Source organism: Telopea speciosissima, chromosome 4 (genome assembly GCF_018873765.1).
Source record: "Telopea speciosissima isolate NSW1024214 ecotype Mountain lineage chromosome 4, Tspe_v1, whole genome shotgun sequence".
Taxonomy (NCBI): Eukaryota; Viridiplantae; Streptophyta; class Magnoliopsida; order Proteales; family Proteaceae; genus Telopea; species Telopea speciosissima.
In genome coordinates, this window is record NC_057919.1 from 34,827,265 (window position 1) to 34,848,252 (window position 20,988).

At 40.9% G+C, this 20,988-nt stretch overlaps 1 long non-coding RNA gene across 1 annotated transcript; it reads left to right on the forward strand.

The window, feature by feature from the left end:
• Nucleotides 1–4,159: 4,159 nt before the first annotated feature.
• Nucleotides 4,160–15,951, forward strand: LOC122657947. Its single transcript, XR_006332391.1, has 3 exons — nt 4,160–4,349; nt 4,487–4,491; nt 15,941–15,951. It is a non-coding gene; the product is annotated as an uncharacterized LOC122657947 (long non-coding RNA).
• Nucleotides 15,952–20,988: the final 5,037 nt, after the last annotated feature.

Consider the following 20,988-nt stretch of genomic DNA (forward strand, 5'->3'; position numbering starts at 1 on the left):
CGTGGAGTGGAGAGTTATTTTTGGGGTTGGACTCCCGTTAAGGTAAGAGTCCATATCTAAATGTGATTCCATATTGCGATAGGATTGTGGCTCAATCCTTATCCCATGATTCTCGGATTGTGCTGGCGTGGCTCCGCGATTACCTGAGAACCTTTACAATGGCTTTTGTGGAGGGCTCGGCCTCCGTGGTCAGCCTCCGAGCTCGGCCACAGTGGTTGGCCTCAGAGCTCGGCCTCGGCCTCGGCTGACAGCGGTGAGGTTGGCTCGGAGTCGATGGCTGATTTGGGTGGCGCTCCGTGGTGCGGGTGCTCGGCACGCAGGGCATAGAATGCCAGATCTGTCGGTGATCGGGTCAGCCCGACTTGCATGGCTCGGTTCGGTTATCGGACTGTCCTCGGCTCGACCACGTGGCAGCTTCCGATTGGTGATGTGATTTATGCCTTATCACACCATACTTGATAATCCAACCGTCCATCCAACACTTGAAAGGATAAAAAGAAGTCATTGCCATATTTTTACGATTAGATTCTTAAGTGTGGTGCATTGGGCAGTGCACTGCACTTGAGAGGATGAAAATCCATTGATCATGCAACTATGGACCACATAAGCATAAAGCACAAACATAATTATTAAGGAAAATATCCTAAAAACACATGCGAAACACTAAAAATATGATAAACAAAGAATAAACATCTTGTGAAGGAATAAAATTTATAGAAAATGTGTACATGTAAAAGATCAAAATATCCTTAGTCATGAACATGAACCAAGGAGAGAAGACATGCCAAACGAAAAGTAGGGCCCTACATCAGAAAACAACAATGAAAATTGATAAAGAATATCAAAGTACAAATTAATCAATCATGAAACCATCATAAAATGATCAGAGAACAAAGAAAAATGGTCAAAATCGAACTTGAAGACATAGAAAACATACACTGAAATTTGTCAGTTCGTCTGAGAAAATCGAAGAAAAAGAGTGAAAGGTATTGAAAATTTTTGGAAAAAAGATTAAGATGGAAGGATAAGACCTAGATGTAAACAGGGATGGAAAAATAGTTAAACGAAACCTATTAGAGGCTAACAAAACATGCTAGAAAACATGGCACATCGTCATTATTCTGCTGGACAGTGACGATGTGCCCTCTGAAAACAAAGGACATATAAAACGAATACTCAAAAAAATTAAACAAAATAAAAGGCAAAAGAAAGAAGACTTGCCTATCTTCAACTTTCATTCAGGAGGAAAGAGTGTTGGAATAGACCAAGCTAAGGTTTGGAGAGCCTCAACTCGGCACAGTTGAACTAGAATGGTAGAAAACGTGAGCACCCTCTTTTAGGGTTCTTAGAACTTAGCGAACTCTAAAAAATTCTACACACACATAGGTACCTCTTATTTATATCTAGGATGTTAGCCACGTCCAAGGCAAGTATTCCTTATCCCAACTCTTAGAGCACTCTTGAGCTCTAACGGGATTGATCAATTTTGAGTTGCGGATGAAGAATAACTCCATCAAGCACTTAGGGACTAAGTATAAGTATTTGGCATAGTTTATCACAACCTCTAGGGTCTCTAGAAGGATTGAGGTAAGTTGGAAGGTCGGCAAAAACGAGATAACGCCGTCACAAATCGAGACTCAAACACTAGAAATCTGACACCATTTGGGCACTGGGAAGCTCAAAATGGGAAATTGTTAGTGTCGACAGTGCCAACTCCATGTCTACAGCATCCGCCCCAATCAACTCCATGACTGGTTGAGGCTTTGAATTGTGTTTGGGCTTGGTTCAAGGGGTTTTGTGCTATGTGTGACAAAGCCAATTCCATGTTTTGAAAAGTCATTTTGACAATTCGTTTTAGAGACTAATCTTAAGCCATGGGGGACTCGGAATGGTGCTGGGGGCCTAGAAAACCTTCTAGGCTATAAAGTGGATCCCATGTTTCTTCATAATAATATCAGTTTTATCATCACTTGGTCTACTATGGAGTGACAAAATGAGGTGTCTACAAACCCTTCTTTGGCTGAGACTGTGAAATAGTTGAGTGTCAAAGAAGCTGATCCTCAAACATTTAGAGGTATTAATGTAAAATCCAGGTAAGATAATGAAAACACGCACTTGTTGGCTAAATGTTGTCGAAATCAAATTGGGGTGAAAGAAAAACTCTCACAAAGAGTGGTACGGGCCCACCAGAGAACTCCACTTACATACTCAGGGTTTTTGAAATGTTTGAAATCATTGATATCAGGTGGGAAAAGTCTCCTGAATTTTGGGGCCAACTAGATAGACCCATTGGGAACAAAGACAGACAAAGCTCCTGCGATGTATTTTATGGTTGCATTGGGAAGCTAAGACACCAGGAAAAATAAAAAGGGGGTCAGTCCAAGAATCCTCATGACTCTGTGAAACCACCTAGAGGAGGTTGAATAGGTTGTATCTAGTGGATTGGGAACATAAATACATTTTGCAAAATAAATCGTACAATTAAAAATTAAGACACTAAGACTATGTTTGGTTGACAAGAAATGAATAGAAAAGAAAAGAAAATATTCAATTTTTTATTTTGGAGAGATAGCCACATAAATCAATTATTGTGCCATCATGGTTTTTTGTCATCATGACATGATGATTGATTATGTGTCTATCCCTCTCCTCAAATTAAAAAAAAAAAAATTGAACTTTTTCTTTTCTTTTCTATCCATTTCTTGTCAACCAAACATAGCCTAAAGCAATCACAAGATGCAAACAATTTATAGTGATTCGACTCGAAGAGTTCAGATCCACTCCTCTCAGCACTTACGAGAATTTCACTAAATATTTCCTTTCATTTTAGTAGGTGGGAAACAACACCTTTACACAATCTTGTTACGGGACAAGAGAATCCTATACAACAATCTTTTAAGGATAAGAGGATCTGTGCATGGAATTTGTTGAGGATAAGAGCATTCGTGCAATCACGTAAGTGCAGTCGAGAGTGATGCACACTTAGTTTGATGAAGAGTTCTACCAACTCTTAGATCAACACTAAGATTTAAATATAAAAAAATAAGTAAAGGAATGATAATACCTATTTCAGAGAATACTCCATGTGCAAAATGATAAGAATGTATGCATGCACAAAACACGAAGGCTATCTCAATATTTCTTTGATGAGAAGATTAAATTCACTATGATGAAAGTCTTCAATAGTTGAGTTGACTTGAAACTAGATCTTATGATGATGACGTTCAACTCATAGGAACAAACAAAGGACAAAAAGGCTTCAACAAAAGCTCTCAAATGAATAGCATTCAATGCCAAAAAAGCTATGTAAATTTTGTCCATTAGTGGCCTATTATAGCCAAAAGTGTGAGCAATTTAAATCTTCAGCAGTAAAAAATGGTCATATTTTGGGTCTACCGGTCGAACTGATCGTGAACCTGCTGGACCGGTAAAAAGAACCGTTTGAAAAATGTAACCATTGGACAACCGGCTTAATATCAACTAGACATTCTCAGGCCAGTTGGCTCAATTGGTTAGACCGGTTTCCAACCTCTATGGAGTCGGTTAGAACCAGTGGCTTCTGCCACTAATCGGTTAGGCCGGTTGTTGGTCGGTCAGGTTGGGTGATGCAATTTCAGTCAAGTTTTGTGTTTTGATCGGGCCTTTTTGGTAGGGGTGTTAATGGGTCGGGTTGGGCCGGGCCTGCCCTAAACCCTAACCCAACCCTGGCAGGGCCTAAGAAACCCTCAACCCAATCCGACCCTACCAAGGTTTTCCCTAACCCAACCCGATCCTGATTGACCCTGTTAGGGTCGGGCAAGGTCAAGTTGGCCCTGATTGACCCTGTCTTGACCCTATCTTGACCCTAACCCTAATTGATAGGATTGAGAATACATCCATATAAATGATAAATCTACATCAAAGATATATATACAAAAACCTGAAAAGTAACCTTTCTTTACTCCTAAGGTCTAACCCAGATCCACCGATCCTGTTTTTTGACAATTAGAACAAGCATTAGAATGCTAATAGCTAGGAAAAAGATGATATTTCCCTTGAAGAGATCACAAAGAAGTACAGTAAAACCATAGGAAAAAAAATTCTTTCAAGAAGAATTAGATGGATGTTGAGACATGTTAAGATACCTTGCACCATCATCCAATCTGAAAGGACTTTGTTGTTCCAATCTCAGTTGTAGAGTATATGAAACATAAGCTTGGTGATGACACAAAGGTTGAGATATTGAAGACAAAAGGTCACCTTCCTTAGGTCACAGCTTATCCTTTACTGTTGGAAGTATTAAAGAGAGTGCTTTAAATTAATGATTAACATGAGAGGGTATTTTAGAAATCTCTCTACTCCCTACCTCTGTTCTTCTTAAAGGGGCAGGGACTTCTACAAGTTCTATATGCAAGAAATGTTCATCTTATATATTATGGTACATTACTAAGTATCGATCTACAAAGTGATTCCCTCTAATAAAATACTGTTAAAAAATGATCTGAAGTGTTTGTCTTTCTGTTGAAGCCTTTGTAATAGCTGCTTGCAAAGATTGTTATGGACTTCTAAAGTAAATAATTCATGATCTTCCCTTTCCATCTTTAGTGCTCCATTCAGTACTAACTTACATGATATTGCTTTGGTGTTTGATGGGTTTTGCTGGATTGGGGAAAAGAAATAAGGATTTAGGCATGATCATTGGGGAATGACATGGATCATTTGTCTAGCTTACAGTCCGATTTTAAAGTCTTTTTCCATATTTTGCTAAATAGATTAGAAAGGAAGATGGAAAGGCACAACAGAAGAGGAAAACAAACGTACTTGTGTCAAGAGACTGAAGCTTGATCGTCAAGAGAATCGAAGCAGGGAAAGAGGAAGAGGAAGACACGAGCGGCGGCTTTTCTCGGTTTCTCCCTTAAGGGATGTGGATGAAGAGTGAAAAACTGAAAAGGGATTTAGGGTTTACTGGTTTTGCCATCTCTTATGGGCTTTTCTGTCTTTTCCATTATAATATATACATTATTACATTATATATATACTTATAACTAATACAAGGTCGGGTCTGGGCCGGGCCAGGCTAAGCTTGAGGTCTTATCCCGAACCCGACCCGAACCTGCCAGGGTCAGACAAAACTCAACCCTAACCCACCCTTTGGGTTGACAGATCAGGGTCGGGTCCAGGCCGGGCTCAGGGTGGGTTCGGGCCAACCGGGCATTATTGACACCCCTACTTTTGAGGCTTTTATACCAAAGATCTTTTAACATATTTTTGGCCTTTTAGGGGTCCTTTGAAATCTCCTAGAGTCTATCTAAGTTTATGCTCGTGTGGGTATGCAAGTATGCCATACAAGTATGTAATGCAAATGTGTGTACAAGTGTTCTAAAATAATCTAGGTGCGCACAAGCCTCTTGAAACTTTGTCTTTAGTCTTCAAGCGTGTCTTGTCTTTTCACTTGGCTTCAATCTTGTATCTTGTCTTAAAGCTTTGCCTTTGCTTAACTTGATAAGCTGATTTGACATGACTTGACTTGACTTCATAAACCATGATCTTAATTTGTCTTCAAGTCTTGTTACTCCAATAGAATAGTGCTTTGATTTCTTTCTTATATCAATGAGTAATTACAAAACTTTGCATACATGTTAAATACATTTGAGTTTTGTTATCATTAAAACTTAGTTGTGAATAACTCGGGAATGTGAGATTCTTGAATGAACAATTTCCAATAGACTCTAGGGGGGATCAAAACTATGAAAACTCCACGAAGGAAAATTGACGAGAACATAATTATTGAAGATTGAGCTGTAAGGCTGCTCTATCTAGAATGAGACCACATTGGGTCCGTACTGTTGCACCGCTGGAGATGAATGAAGCTGGTTGTCAGCTTATGAAGGTGTGAACCTGTCCCTGGTCAACTAGGGTTGTCCATGTCACCAACCAATGGGGATTTTATTGGCGTAGTCAAGATTGTAATTCCAACTGGGGAATTAACTTGTTCCCCTTGGGATTGCAATAAGCCTATGTCATTATTGGATGTATAAATGAATCATCTACTTGTTCCAACAAATATTTCTGCTGGTTGCCTTTGACCTAGGGATACTCTGTGGAATAACGGAATTGTTGACTCTAATAATTCTTCTGACCAGGTGGTGATTATTCTGATGTAATTGGCCACAATTTATCTCCAATTTGTGTCCTTTCGGGCTTGCCAATGGCTAGAGACCATATTATGACCCTTAGGACTACTTGTGGGTGGTTTTATACAAAATGGACCCCACCAAGGTCTCCACGACTTGAAAATAAATGTGCCAGCTCCAAATTTAGAATTGTCGACGTCGTTTGCATGTGTAATGGCGGCGTGCAAGCTGTAAACAACATCGTCGATTTCAAATGTGCCATCCAGGGTCACTTTTGAGCCACCTCATGCGGGAAGACATTCTGCCTTCTCCATGTTTAAACCTGGAATGCAAAGGGTTTAGACCATCATTTTAGCTAATTTTTCTTCCATTCCTCTCCCTTAGACACTCAAACTCCCTTGAAACTCTTAGAGTTCAATCTAAACACACTTTGCACATGGTTTGGGAAATATATATACTCTCCTAGTCCAATTTCTCTTTCCCCTTATTTTTTTATAACCATTACACTTGAACATTAGGTTTTAGAGAATTTTTGTTTTTGAGTTTTGTCGTAACACTCCCAAAGATAAAGGGAAGAAGAGACTGATACTTTACAAAAAACAAAAAAAAAAAAGAGACTGATAGTTTAGACCATTCCCTTTGAGAGGCATTCCAAACACCAGAGAGGGAACATCACTATTCGGGGGCTCGAACTAGAACCAGCTGAGACTCCTGCTGCTCCTGTGCATTGTACCGATGAGTGGAGTGATGAGGATTATGATTCAAACAACAACACACAGGCTGATTGGTATGACGACGATGTAAGTGGTTCTATCTTTCTTTTCTTGCTTTCCTTTTTATTTTGGAGAATAAAATGACATTTTGTGCATACCATGTTGTGAAGCAAGATGCCTGAAAAGGGTTTTTTTTTTTTTTTGTTTGTGACCCAAAGTTTTTTTTTTTTGTTTCTGGATATGATTCTTGGGTCATTATGTTGTACAAGGCATATACTGTAAGACTAATCAGGTATACAGAAATAGAAAAATACCTGTTATCGCACAACAGTTGCAGAGTGAAACGAACTAGAAAGGAAGAAGCACGAACAACCGAGTTGAGTCGTATCTAAAAGATACTTTCCTTAAGGATTTAGATGCCCCCTCTTCTGCAACGGGGTTGATCTTGCATCTTATCCTCCAAGATAAATACAACTCCTAAACGTATAGGTTGCAGAACCTAATATGAGTGCTGTGGATACCAAACGGCTATACAAGCCTCTTATTACTTAAACGAAAATACAGTAAGTACCTGTCTCTAGAATAGACTGTTGCAGAGACAATACGTTTCTGTTGTGTATATGAAATGCAGGCATGACATGGTGTATATATATTGCTGGAGTACCCTTTCATGAAGGGATACATCCGTATGAATACAGGTGATATACGTATAGGGGTGTAATTCTTACAAGGGAGGTGTGACCGTATGTATACCTCCACGTACAGGGAGGGGGCGTAACTATTCATATACATGTACGAATAGAGACGTATGGTTCAACCGTATAGATGAACCACGGGGGTGAACCAAACCGAGTTTTAAATAAAACATTAAAACTCAAAAGTTCAAAACTCCTATAAGGTTTTTTCCACACCCACACCCACACCCCGACCCCGACCTCGGCCTCAGCTTCGGCCACGGCCCGACCTAGCCTGGGTCGGCCCAGCTCGGCTCGGCTTGACGCGCGCACGCATGATTCAAAAGCACCCCAAGGACCCCCCCCACACACTAGAGAGTAGGGTGATCACCTCTCCAAAGGGCTCACACCTTAAGGAAACAATCCTATATATATACCCCTCAAGTAACTCTCCCACAACCAATGTGGGACTATTCTTGAGCTCAATTATTGTCTCTTGCACACAAGAGAGTACAACAAATTCAAACAAAATATTGGAGGGAAATAAAAAGGAGGGAAGAACAAAAGTCACAAAATTTTGAAACTTTGACTCACATTGAAAAGGTGCTTTTTTGAACTAACACTTTGACTCAAAAAGTGCTTTTACAAAATAATAATACAACAATTCTCCCACAAGTTTCAAATTATTGATACATAACGAGTGATAAATATATTAGACATACTAAGACACATCGTTGCAGATGTCTTCAGGACTTGAACCTACACTAGGTCTGATGAACTACGCTACGGAGTATGGATGAAGTCAGACTTCTTGAACCTTTCCTCATCTGTGTAGCCAACTAGTTCACCAGCCACATCCTACTAGTCAACCGTTTGTGATATCCCTTTATAAAGATGGACATTTTTTAACTGGCCTTGTCCCCTATCTTGGTCTCATAGATGTTTAGAGAATTCGCCTATAAAACTCTCATCGGCAAGCGGCCTCACCTCCTACATCTATTTAGGTCAGTCCATAGTGTGCACCACAGTTAACACACTCCCACATTACATGAGATCCGACTTGATTAAGAGTCTATAAAACTCATCCTCCTTTCTTTGTGGTGGTACTACTTTTCTATCTACTTATAATAAGCTAAAATGTAGTAGTACTAGACAGGTCATCTAGTGACTTCGTTTGTACCCTTTGAATCTAATTCAGGAATTTATCTTTTCACATAGGTTGGGTGTCCATCACATGACCTATGTCACAGGCTTTAAGCTCATTTCCCTTAGATGAATCATGAATTATTTTTGTAGGTAACGATTTTGTGAAAACATCAGCTAAATTACTTTCAGATTTCACAAAATCAATAGCTATTGTTCCTTCATTAATATACTGCTGTACAAAATTATGTCTTAGGCAGATGTGGAGCTTCTTTCCATTGTACATTTTATTCTTAGCTTTAGCTATTGCCGCTTGATTATCACAATGAAGTGATATCGAAGGCAAAGGTTTTGGCCACAATGGAATATCTGTCATCAAAGTTTTGAGCCACTCTGCTTCAGTTCCCGCCTTTTTCAAAGCTATAAACTCAGCTTCCATGGTGGATCCTATTCCTCAGGATTGCTTTATCGATTTCTATGAAATTGCTCCACCTCCTAGTGTGAAAACATATCCACTAGTTGCTAACGTTTCTTTGGTATCCGAAATCTAGTTAGCATCACAATAGCCCTCTAACACGATTGATTTTCCGCTATAGTGTAGACCATAGTCTATCGTTCCCTTTAAATATCGCAATAGTCTTGTCATGGCATGCCAATGCTCTATATTTGGATTATGAGTGTATTGACTCAATTTCCTACTTGCTAAAGCGATATCTGATTTGGTGCAGTTCATTAGATATGTAACTGAACCAATAATTTGTGAATATTTCTTTTGGGAGACAGGTTCCCCCAAATTCTTTTGTAAAAAACAATTAATATCCAAAGGTGTTTTAACCGGTGATAAATCATAATAATCATACTTCTTTAGTATGTTTTTGACATAATGGGATTGGGCTAATATAATCTCCTTTTCTTTTCTGATGATCTTAATTCTAAGAATTACATCAGCCTCCTCCATGTCCTTTGTATCAAACTTAGACATTAAGAAACCTTTAGTTTGCTTTACAATGTCTAAACTTGTTCCCATTATCAATATGTCATCTATATAAAGTACGATGAACACACATTTGCCTTTATAGAACTTGCTATACAAGCACCCATCAGCATCATTTATGAGAAAACCATTCGATACAAGTACCGAATCAAGTTTTTCATGCCACTATTTTCGAGCTTGTTTTAGTCCATAAAGTGATCTAACCAACTTACACATCTTATGTTCTTGTCCAAGCACAACATAACCTTCCGGTTGCTTAATGTATATTTCTTCTACCAAGTCGCCATTTAGAAACGTTGTTTTCACGTCCATTTGGTGTATAACCAAATTATACATAGATGCAACAGCCATCATTACTCATATAGTAGTTATTCTTGCTATCGAAGCAAATGTGTCAAAGTAATCTATATTCTTCTTTTGTCTAAAGCCTTTTACTACTAAACTGGCTTTAAACTTATCTAGTGATCCATCTGGTTTCAATTTCTTTCAAAATATCCACTTAGTGTCCAATACTTTGGAACCTTTAGGTAAGTCAACTAATATCCATGTGTGATTGGCTAGAATGGAATCTAGTTCACTTTTGATGGCCTCTTTCCAGAACACGACATCTAAAGATGCGATCGCTTCTTTATACGATAAAGGATCATTGTCTAAAAGATAGACAACCCAATCACCATCCAAAAAAGTAACCTTCTTTTGCCTTTTACTTTTTCATAATTGACTTGAATCACTAGATATAGGCTCAATTTTCTTTGACACTTTTTGTCCAAAAGATGATACACTACTATCAACTTTACTTTTTAGTAGATTAGACTTAAGAGGAAATACATTCTCAAAGAATTCTGCATCCCTTGACTCAATGATGTCATTTTCTTCAAATACATCATCTATGATTTTAATAACCATAAATTGATATGCAGTACTGTGCGCTGCATATCCAACAAAAACACAATCACATGTCTTTGGTCCTAATTTCCTTTTCTTTGGTTCTGGTATAGTCACTTTGGCTAGACAACCCCATACCCATAAGTGCTTTATGGTAGATTTTCTTCCATACCATAATTCAAAGGGTAACAATCCCGTTTTCTTGTGCGGAACTCTATTTAAAATGTAACATGTCGATAAAATGGCATCCCCCCACATGTCTAGGGGTAACCCTGAGCTTATGAGCATTGAATTCATCATTTCCTTCAATGTTCGATTTTTCCTTTCTGGCACCCCATTAGACTCAAGTTGATAAGGGGCGGTGGTCTCATGAATAATACCATATTCCTCACAAAACTGAGTAAGATTAGAGTATTTAGTACCTCTATCAGTTCTAAGCCTTTTCACTTTCCTCCCTAATTGATTTTCCACCTCTGCCTTATAGGATATAAAAGCATTACTTGCTTCATCCTTAGACTTAAGAAGGTAAATCATGGTGAATCTAGAGTGGGCATCTATGAATGCAATAACATATTTTTTGCCTCCTCTAGATTCAAGTGACTTATAGTCACAAAGATCACTATGCACCAAATCAAGAAGGCCACTTTGTCGTTCCATTGACCTATGTGGACTTTTAGTGAATTTTGCTTCCATACATGTGGGATACTTTGTTAATGGTTGCTTAATATGATTGTCTATTAAGCCTTTCTTATACATATAAGAAATGTAAGATGCATTGCAGTGACCTAATCTACTATGCCATAAATCATAATAATCAATAAAGTAAGCAGAAGAAGCACTTGGCTTATCTTTTATTACTTTAGAAACACTCAATACAAATAAATCATTACTAAGATACCCCTTGCCTACAATACATCATTTTTCAGAACTACAAGCTTGTCAGACTCAAAAACTAACTTCATGCCTGCCTTGTTGAGAAGTGGCCCTGAAATAAGATTGCGTCTAATTTCTGGCACATGCAGCACATTGTCCAAGACAAGTGTCTTTCCAAAAGAGAGCTTCAATGTTATTTTTCCTTTGTCGATAACCTTGGATGACTGGGAGTTGCCCATATAGACCTTATCATCTAAAATAGAATAACTCAAAAAAGAGTTTCAGTCCCCACAGATGTGCCTCGTAGCACCTGTGTCTATTATCCAGTCATTAGGTTTTTCAACCAAAAATACTTCGGTTATCATCGCTGCAAAGACTTCCTCTTCAGCAAGATTGAAGCAATTTCTTGAAGTGACCCGGCTTGCCGCATTTGAAGCAATTTCCTTTCTTCCTCTTTGAGTTTGAAGTCTTCTGAACAGGATTGCCTTTCCTCTTGAGACTTGGTTTCTTCTCTGTTTCCACCAGATTAGCATTGGATCGAATGTATCCAATGGGCTTTTCACCTTTGTCCTTGATGCGGTTCCATTCCTCTATTTTGATGTGAACTACCACCTGATCAAAAGACTAGTCCTTCCTCTTGTGTTTCATAGTAGTTTTGAAATCCTTCCAAGAGTTAGGTAGTTTATCAATCAAAGAACTTGTGACAAACAAATCTGGTAAAATCATGTTCTCTTTAGCCAAATTCCCAACCATAACTTGGAATTTGTCTACTTGAGAAGAAATGGTTTCACCTTCAGTCATCTGGAAGTTCAAAAAATTTGACACCACATACTTCTTTAAACCAACATCTTCCAGAGTATATTTGTTGACAAGAGCATTCCAAATCATGTAGGCATGATCAAAGGAATTATAAACATTGTACAATTCATTCAACAGAGCATTCAGAATCCTGTTTTTGCATTGAAAGTCTGCTTTGATCCAAGCAACCCTCTTCATATCGAGATCAATATCCTCACTATCCGGAGGCTTGGGATCAGTCAATGCAAATGCCACCCCTATTTGCGTTAATGCAAATAGCATCATCTGCTTCCACCGTTAAAATTCTGCCCGGTGAACTGTGCTATCTTATCAAACTCAGAGACTATTCTCAGTTTCTCCATACTCGGTTGTATGGTAGCAGCAGTACTTTGGGCAGCGGCAGCAGTAGGAGGAAGGTCCACAGTAGTAGTAGGATCCACAATATTATTCTCAGCCATAGTCTTACACAAGAAAAAAGCCAAATAAATTCTAAATCCTTAAGTATTGTTGTACAAGGCATATACTGTAAGACTAATCAGGTATATAGAAATAGAAAAATACCTGTTATCACACAATAGTTGCAAAGTGAAACGAACCAGAAAGGAAGAAGCATGAACAACCGAGTTGAGTCGTATCTGAAAGATACTTTCCTTAAGGATTTAGATGCCCCCTCTTCTGCAATGGGGTTGACCTTGCATCTTACCCTCTAAGATAAATACAACTCCTTAACGTATAGGTTGCAGAACCTAATACGAGTACTATGGATACCAAATGGCTATACAAGCCTCTTATTACTTAAACAAAAATACAGTAAGTACTTGTCTCTAGAACGGACTGTTGCAGAGACAATACGTTTCTGTTGTGTATATGAAATGCAGGCATGACATGGTGTATATATAATGCTGGAGTACCCTTTCATGAAGGGATACATCCATATGAATATAGGTGATATACGTACAGGGGTGTAACTCTTACAAGGGAGATGTGACCGTATGTATACCTCCACGTACAGGGAGGGGTGTAACTATTCATATACATGTATGAATAGACACGTATGGTTCAACCGTATAGATGAACCATGGGGGTGAACCAAACCAAGTTTTAAATAAAACATTAAAACTCAAAAGTGCAAAACTCCTATAAGGTTTTGCCCACACCCACATCCACACTCTGACCTCGGCCTCGGCCATAGCCCAGCCCGACTCGGCACATGCGCGATTCAAAACCACCCCAAGGACCCCCCCACACACTAGAGAGTAGGGTGATCACCTCTCTAAAGGACTCACACGTTAAGGAACAATCCTATATATATACCCCTCAAGTAACTCTCCCACAACCAATGTAGGAATATTCTTAAGCTCAATTATTGTTTCTTGCACACAAGAGAGCACAACAAATTTAAACATAATATTGGAGGGAAATAAAAAGGAGGGAAGAACAAAAGTCACAAAATTTTGAAAGTTTGACTCACATTGAAAAGGTGTTTTTTTGAAGTAACACTTTGACTCAAAAATTGCTTTTACAAAATAATAATACAACACATTATGTAACCCTTTCCAAAATTTATTTGAACATCCCATGGGCTATGACTTGAATGCTTGCCATTTGTAATGGGGTGCCTTTTTGTGTTTCCAATTGCCTATTTTTATTTTCATTTGGATTTTTTTGCAAGTCATTAAAAGATTCAAGAAATACGGATCCTATGATATGGTCTTATTGTGGTAGAAGGACCTTCGCCCATTTTTTTAGACTATCATCAAGGAGGCAGGTTTCGAGGATTTCATCCAGTTGTAGGCGTGCAACTGCGACTTAGATTTATACTATGCTTTGGTGGAGGGATCCAGATCTCCTACGGCCCAGCTGCCCATAGCAGCCGGTGTGACGTGATAGGGCCGCACGCGCAATGATCGCCTTATCGCCGCTCGAGCAAGGCGCTGAGCAAGGGGTAAGGCGGTCATTGTGCGAGCGGCCCAGTCTGCACCGGCCTTATCCCCGCTCGGGCAAAGTATTGGAAAAGAGGTAAGGCGGTCATTGCGCGTGCGGCCCAACCTATGCCGCACAGGCTGCTACGGGCATCTGGGCCGTAGACGATCTGTATTATTGGTGGAGAGGTGGTAACCATCAAACCCTAATTTCCACCTTAGTTATGGGGACATGTCCATCACCCCTTTTCTTTTTTTACATATCCACGGGCTGGAATACAGCAAGTAGCCCATCAGCTCCCGTCCTGCAGGATGGGCAAATAACGAGAGGAGGATTACCTCTCTGATTGGGGAGTAACCTGGGACTCCCAAGACCCACACTACTTGGTTTTGGGATAAGTGGCGCCACGTGGAGATCATTGATGATTCTCCAAAGTCCAAGCAGGACGAGCTCACTCAATCCACACTCGGGCTACACCGAAAAACCTCCAAGATTTTACTACTCGGCCTGGGCCGAAAACTAATATTAAGTCTTCTAGAGCTTAGAAGATCTTCCATAGAACAAATAGCTCCCTTTATGACACCGGCCTTCTATATCTCTCAAGTTCCGTGAGATCTGATTACATATAAATTAAGTGGGACAGAGTCAGCCTTCAAATTGTCTGTAATTTCTCTCCCACCAGTTCTGATAAGGGATCAAAATAAATCCTTCTAGCTTTTTTCTTCCACCAACTGAGAAGCTCAAAAATTGAACCATGCTCTAACGAAGGAATGCCAAAAGCATTCCAAAAAATGACGCCAATCCAAGAGCGAATAGATGCAATCCCAAAACAAGTGAGAAGCCGACTCCATATCACAAGGGCACAATTCGCATCTGGAGGTGTATGGATGATGCACATTTGTTGTGACAGCTCTGGTAATGGCAGACAGTGAGTTCGCAATGCAGATATGTCAATTTTGATGTAAATAAGGTTTGGCAGTGTTACAGAGCTTTCCACGAATGTATGTCAGGCATTTTTAGTATTTCGTAGTATATTATATGTTTATATAGTGTTTGGTAGAAGGTGGAGGCAATAGATGAAGGCCCCGTACAATAAAAGTGTCTATTTCGTAGGTTCACATAGTGGCAGTATGGTCGGAGGTAATTTCGAAATGCTTAATGGAATAATTAGACAAGTTCTACATGAAGCGTGTATCTCATCAAGTCATTATTCTAACGCAATTGGATTCGCATCATTTGGATCTTGGACAGAGAAGGTATGGTGATTCCCGTGTGATTGCACAGAATCGGAGCAAGTTGGAAGAGTGGACAAATTTAAGGCAACTAATGGAAGTTTTTCTTGCAAATAGATGTGTATTCCAGTAGCTCACAGAGTTCTGAACATTTTTTAATTCTAGGCTTGGATCAAAATTCGAGGTAAAATCTTGTTGAAAGTGAACGGTTCTATTTCGGGCTCATTTATACGTTGGGAAGACCTATTTTTGTGTAACTATCATACATTGGGACTGTGTTTTTTTTTTGGTTAATTGGGAGCTTTTACATATATAGTTGATAGAAGGGGGGGGGATCGAACCGAGAAGGGGATAAGATACCAGCCAAGAGACTCGAACTCAAGACCTCTTGGTGAGCATGGGCATAAAGCGCACCACAGCTCACCAACTAGCTAAACAGTTATTGCCTTATTGGTACGGGACACAGTTGACTGGGTCAGCAGTATTTCAGCCTTCAGACGAGCTTCTAATCTAGAATATTCTTTTTTTAAAGCTGTTGTTAAGGCGCACAAAGGCACAAGGTTAAAATGTCGCAAAAGATTCTATCGGCTAGTCTCTTATTTGGTGAGTACATAGACCCTCAATACATCAAACCTACACGAAAGCAGAACTGTGATAGAGGAGATCCAATGTATCGTGTATACAGGAGAGTATGATATAGATTCTATTTTTAATGTTTTAGATTGGTTGTGTACTAAAAATTGTTACAACGACATCACATAGAATTAGCGCCTGATCTCCAGTACACGGAACTAACTCAATCTGACAATCATAAATTCGTCACCCTTTTAGAATCTGATTGTACAGTCTATGGTAAAGAGGACCACGGAGGCGCCTGTAATCCTACTATAGTGTAGAAAAGATTCCTATCCGATGAATCTTGCACGTGCATTTTAGAGTTTCATCCAACGGTTCAAATTGAGCTCGACAGATTTCGTTACATGACAAAATGCTATGCCTTTGACTTGTGCACTTTGGAATGTCATGAATAAATGTACCGAAATACCCCTGGTTTGCAGGGTTTCACCAAAACTGAGATAACTTTCTCATTTTAACTCCATTTTGTGATCCACAAAGTGTGGTGCACTCACAGAAACGAGAGGAACATCCATGTAAAGAGAAAAACGAAGAAAACTTCACAGAAATAACTGTTTTCACAAAGAATACTTCAATGGTGATTTTCTCGTTCATTGTGCACAGGGAGAAGTGTGCAATGTATTGATTTGCCTCTGGAGACGCTTTTAAGTTTGGGAATACCTAGGGAGAGGTATTCTTAAGTTGAAAAACCATATTTTTTTTGTGGTAAAGGGTTTTTGATGATTGATTGACTGTTTTGAAGATCGTAGTACAGTTCAATCGAATCCTACGAATTTGAGGAGACAGTCATCAGTGTGATTACATTGGTTGAGGATGAGTGTGAACTTCCCGGTTGGCCTGGTCAATTATAGTTGCAAGGTAGGAGGGCATACAAAATTGTAGACTAGTAAGATTGATCTGCCCCTGGAAAATGGTGTTTGTGCCAGTGTAACAGTGTTTGTGGTTGTTCATGTTTACGTGTGTGCAGTGAGATCATCAATAAGGTTACATTATGTGTGTTGTTACGTCAGTGTTGATTGATACTATGCCATCATTGTTGGGAATACCAAAGGTGAGTTGCAACGTTCGTTGGGAATATTTTGGAGAAATTTTGTGATCTTGATTCACTCCCCTCAATGTAAACCTGGTAATATCACATCTCGACACCATGTGATCAATAACTTTCAAAAGGCCATCAGTTGGAAATTTTCCCTGAAACAAACTATCCAAAGATTGAGAATCTAGGCAGAAATTTGGAATCCCATAAGACCGAACACCAGGGGATCTGTGGGTTCTTTAGTCTTACTTCCTCCCAAACAGATTTGACTGTAAATACTCATGAGGAAGTAGGCCGCAAAGAAAATCTATCACTCACTTTCTCCTCTGAAAGTTTGATGAGTGTAGCCTTCAAAAGTCTCCTTTAAGAACACTGAAGAAACATTAAGGAACTGTTGGGACTCGTTTCACGCTCGATAATGGGCCTGACACATCATCAGATGAGGGTGGCATAGGCTGACCAGGTCAAAGGGAATGGTTGAGAGAAAACCGCCTAGGAGGGAGTAGTGCTCCCTATTTCCCAGCGTAGGGATAAGGCCCACCACGTCCACAACAACATAGACAAAGGGGCATGATCAGTAAAATGCCTCAGCAAGGGGCCATGTGGCAAGCAGAGGGGATAGGGCACGAAGGCCACTAAAGGGAATGGCGGCTGCAACCGCCAGGCAAAGTCTTTGTTGGGTCCATCTATAAAAGCCAAGGGAGCTGTCGTGCATGGACACACACAACAACTCAACACATTACTTTTATCATTTATCTTTCAGCATTTACTTGTTAGTTCTTCATTTTGTTTTATTTCTCTTCTGGGAAGTGTACATTACAGTCAACAGATTAGCCATTGGGAGGAATCAGGAGTTCATCCCCCTCAATAGAATGGTATGATCTGATATTGGCTTGTTTACTTTCCATTATTCAATCAGTTTATTCAATTTCTGTGTTTGTCTTTTGCATATCATATAAGTTCCTGTTAACAATCATGCGCTTTGTTGTTAAGAATCCCATCGAGACCAATACCTTTAAAGTCTAACCCAAAGGTCCTTAGAGCTACTCAGGCACGAGGGAACCCAAGATTCCCTAGCTGAAAGTCAGATAGGCAAATCCCAGCTCGTTTGAGCCTGCGTCAAAGGTTCTAGCATGCCCTGCACCTATTTTACCCCCACGCCATTTTGTGAGAGTGTTGGATAGTTCTTTCACCAACACATTTTGGCATGCCCGGTGGGACCCTCATAGACTCAGGTATTATAATGGGACCAAAGAAGAAAGCAACAAAGACCTACAACAGGAAGGAAGTGGTCATCGAAGACGACATGGTGAATCCTTGGCCGCCAAAGACAGACAGGAGATCGAGGGTTCTGAATCTCAGGACACCGGAAGTAGCGAGGAGTTATCGCATCAGTTCGCAACTACTATGCATAATAAACTTGAATCTATGTCTGCAGACATGAGACACCTAGTGACTGCCATTAGACCGGTTGCGGAGGATATCCACCACCTAATCCACACGCAAAACCAGGCCGCTAAGAACCAGCAGGCTCACTTTGACCGCTTCATTAGCAGTCAGGATACTCGCCTCGACCAACTCATCATGGTCCTGGCAACTCAAAGACAGGAAGCCCCACCAGGTCCAGTCCAGCCTTTGGGATTTCTCCTCCCTGAGGCAGCGACCTCCCAAATTGCTGGACCCAATATAGACACAGGTCAGACAGGTCACGGACAACAAACCAAGTTTGTCGGGAGTTCAAGCCAGGCTCCGGTGCCAGGTGACCAACAGATGACATATGGGAACCCACTGTACCAGACGAGAACTGGAACCCCTGCAAACACCATGTTCTTCCCCACCAATCCCTCAGCTACGGATGGGATGCAAGCCGTACCGGCCTACAGGCCCTGCCAGGGGCAAACTCAGTCTATCAACCAACAACCAATATGGTTCCTTTGGGAGCCATGGACCCCTTTGGATCTATAGGGGCACTACAGGGCCCCAGTATCAATACTGCCATACCAGTGGCAAGCACCCGTCCGAACCCCCTAGCAACAGGGGCAAACGATCCCCCCTTGGGTGGATACTACAATCAGAACCAAGCCGGGATGCCTTTTCCTAACCCAAGCCGAAGGGGAGTAGGATATGGCTCCAGCCCAGAGGATATTCCTGATCAGCCATGGGTTACATAGCCTACAACGGGTCCATGGGGGCTAGGACCAAGCTCGATCACAAACCCAAAGCCACCCATAGGGAACAGGCTGATAGTTGATTATGATGAGTTAACCTGTTTGATACAGAGCAGCATAGATCCCGCCTATAGGCCGGTCACACGGCCTATTTTTAAGAAGCCCTACCCAGATTACCTGGACAACATCGATCTCGGGAGGAACTGGAAGATACAGGAGTTTACTATGTTTTTCGATGAAGATAATATGTCCACCATTGAACACATCGCCTGCTTTACTGTTTAGTGTGGAAACCTAAGACCGAATGATGCCATTAAACTTAGACTCTTCCCCAATTCACTAACGGGCTCGGCTTTCACGTGGTATTTCCACTTACCAGCCAACTCGGTCCAAAGTTGGCAGGAGATGGAGGAATTCTTCCACACATAGTTCTATAGGACTGAACCGGAGACCACCATTGGGGATCTGGCCCTAATGTGCCAGGAACCAAGAGAGGCAGTGGACAAATACGTCAACCGCTTTAAGTTAGCCAAGTATAAATGCCCAACCATCTTACATGAAAGCGAGTATGCAAAAATGGCGCTTGGCAGGTTACGCCTAGAACTTAGAAAATGATTCGCTGGCTAGAACTTCACAGATCTCGGACAATTGGTGGTCCAGGTAGCACCTTACGAGGCACTATTGAGAGAGGACGATCAGCAAAAAGCGTCCTCCATCGGGACCTACTACAAGGATGCCGCCGTCGGCAGTTACCCACTCCTAGGGACGACGAACATAAAACAGTCGGCTTTGTGGATTGCGAAGTCAACATAGTAGAAATAGCTGAGGGAAAATCCTACATTTGTAAGGCTCTGAATAAACAGCCACGACCGATAGGCAGCCCGAACAGGTGAGGCCGGCTCCTCAACAGACTTTTGACGCTGGGGTTAAATATTCCTTTGATATATCAAAGGCCGAGCTTATTTTTGATCAACTTCTGAAGGATAAGCAGATCAAATTGCCACCAGGCCATCAGATATCGACATGCGATAATCTCAAAGAACAAAAATATTGTAAGTGGTATAGTACTCGCACGCATACGACCATTAACTGTGTTATTTTGCGAAATGCTTTGTAAAAGGCCATCACAAAAGGGCGAATCAAATTTCCCGAGAAGGAGAAAGGGGTGATGCTAGTCAACGAGAACCCTATCCCGTTAATATGATAAGTGTTGATCTGTCAAAAATGACCAAACCCCTAGGCCATCCCACGGCTATCTCCAATAGACCAAAGAAGCCAGAATTCATAGGATAGATCAAGATCGCCTAGAAAAGTAGTCTAAACCCGTAGGCCGCACCCTTTTGAACCAAGGCAGGTCCTACTCGGACCGTGCCGATCTCCCCAAGGGCTGTAAGGGTACCTGGATCAAATAGAGTGACGACGAAAGTGTCCGAAGTCGCCCAAAAGCAACCCTAGGAATACGAGGTATCTATAGGGAGAGAGGAAGCCTCCTAGGAATGTAACAAAGGAAAGAGGGTGTCACGACTGGAACCGTTCAGTTCATTTAAAGAATGGAGCGACGGGCCTGCCATTCTGGCATCCAAAGAACCACAGGCTTTCCAGTGGGGTGTTTGCACTCATTGCAAGCGATTGATCGAAGAACAACCACGAAGGGGGGACAGACCATTCTCTGAAGTGGAACCATCATCTATGTCCCAAGAAAGGCAGAGGGGCAAGGACAGCAGATGGCCACGGGCCCTAAAGTCAAGCAGGACTCATTACGATCCGGACGAAGAGAGACATATGTCACGGCCACTGGCC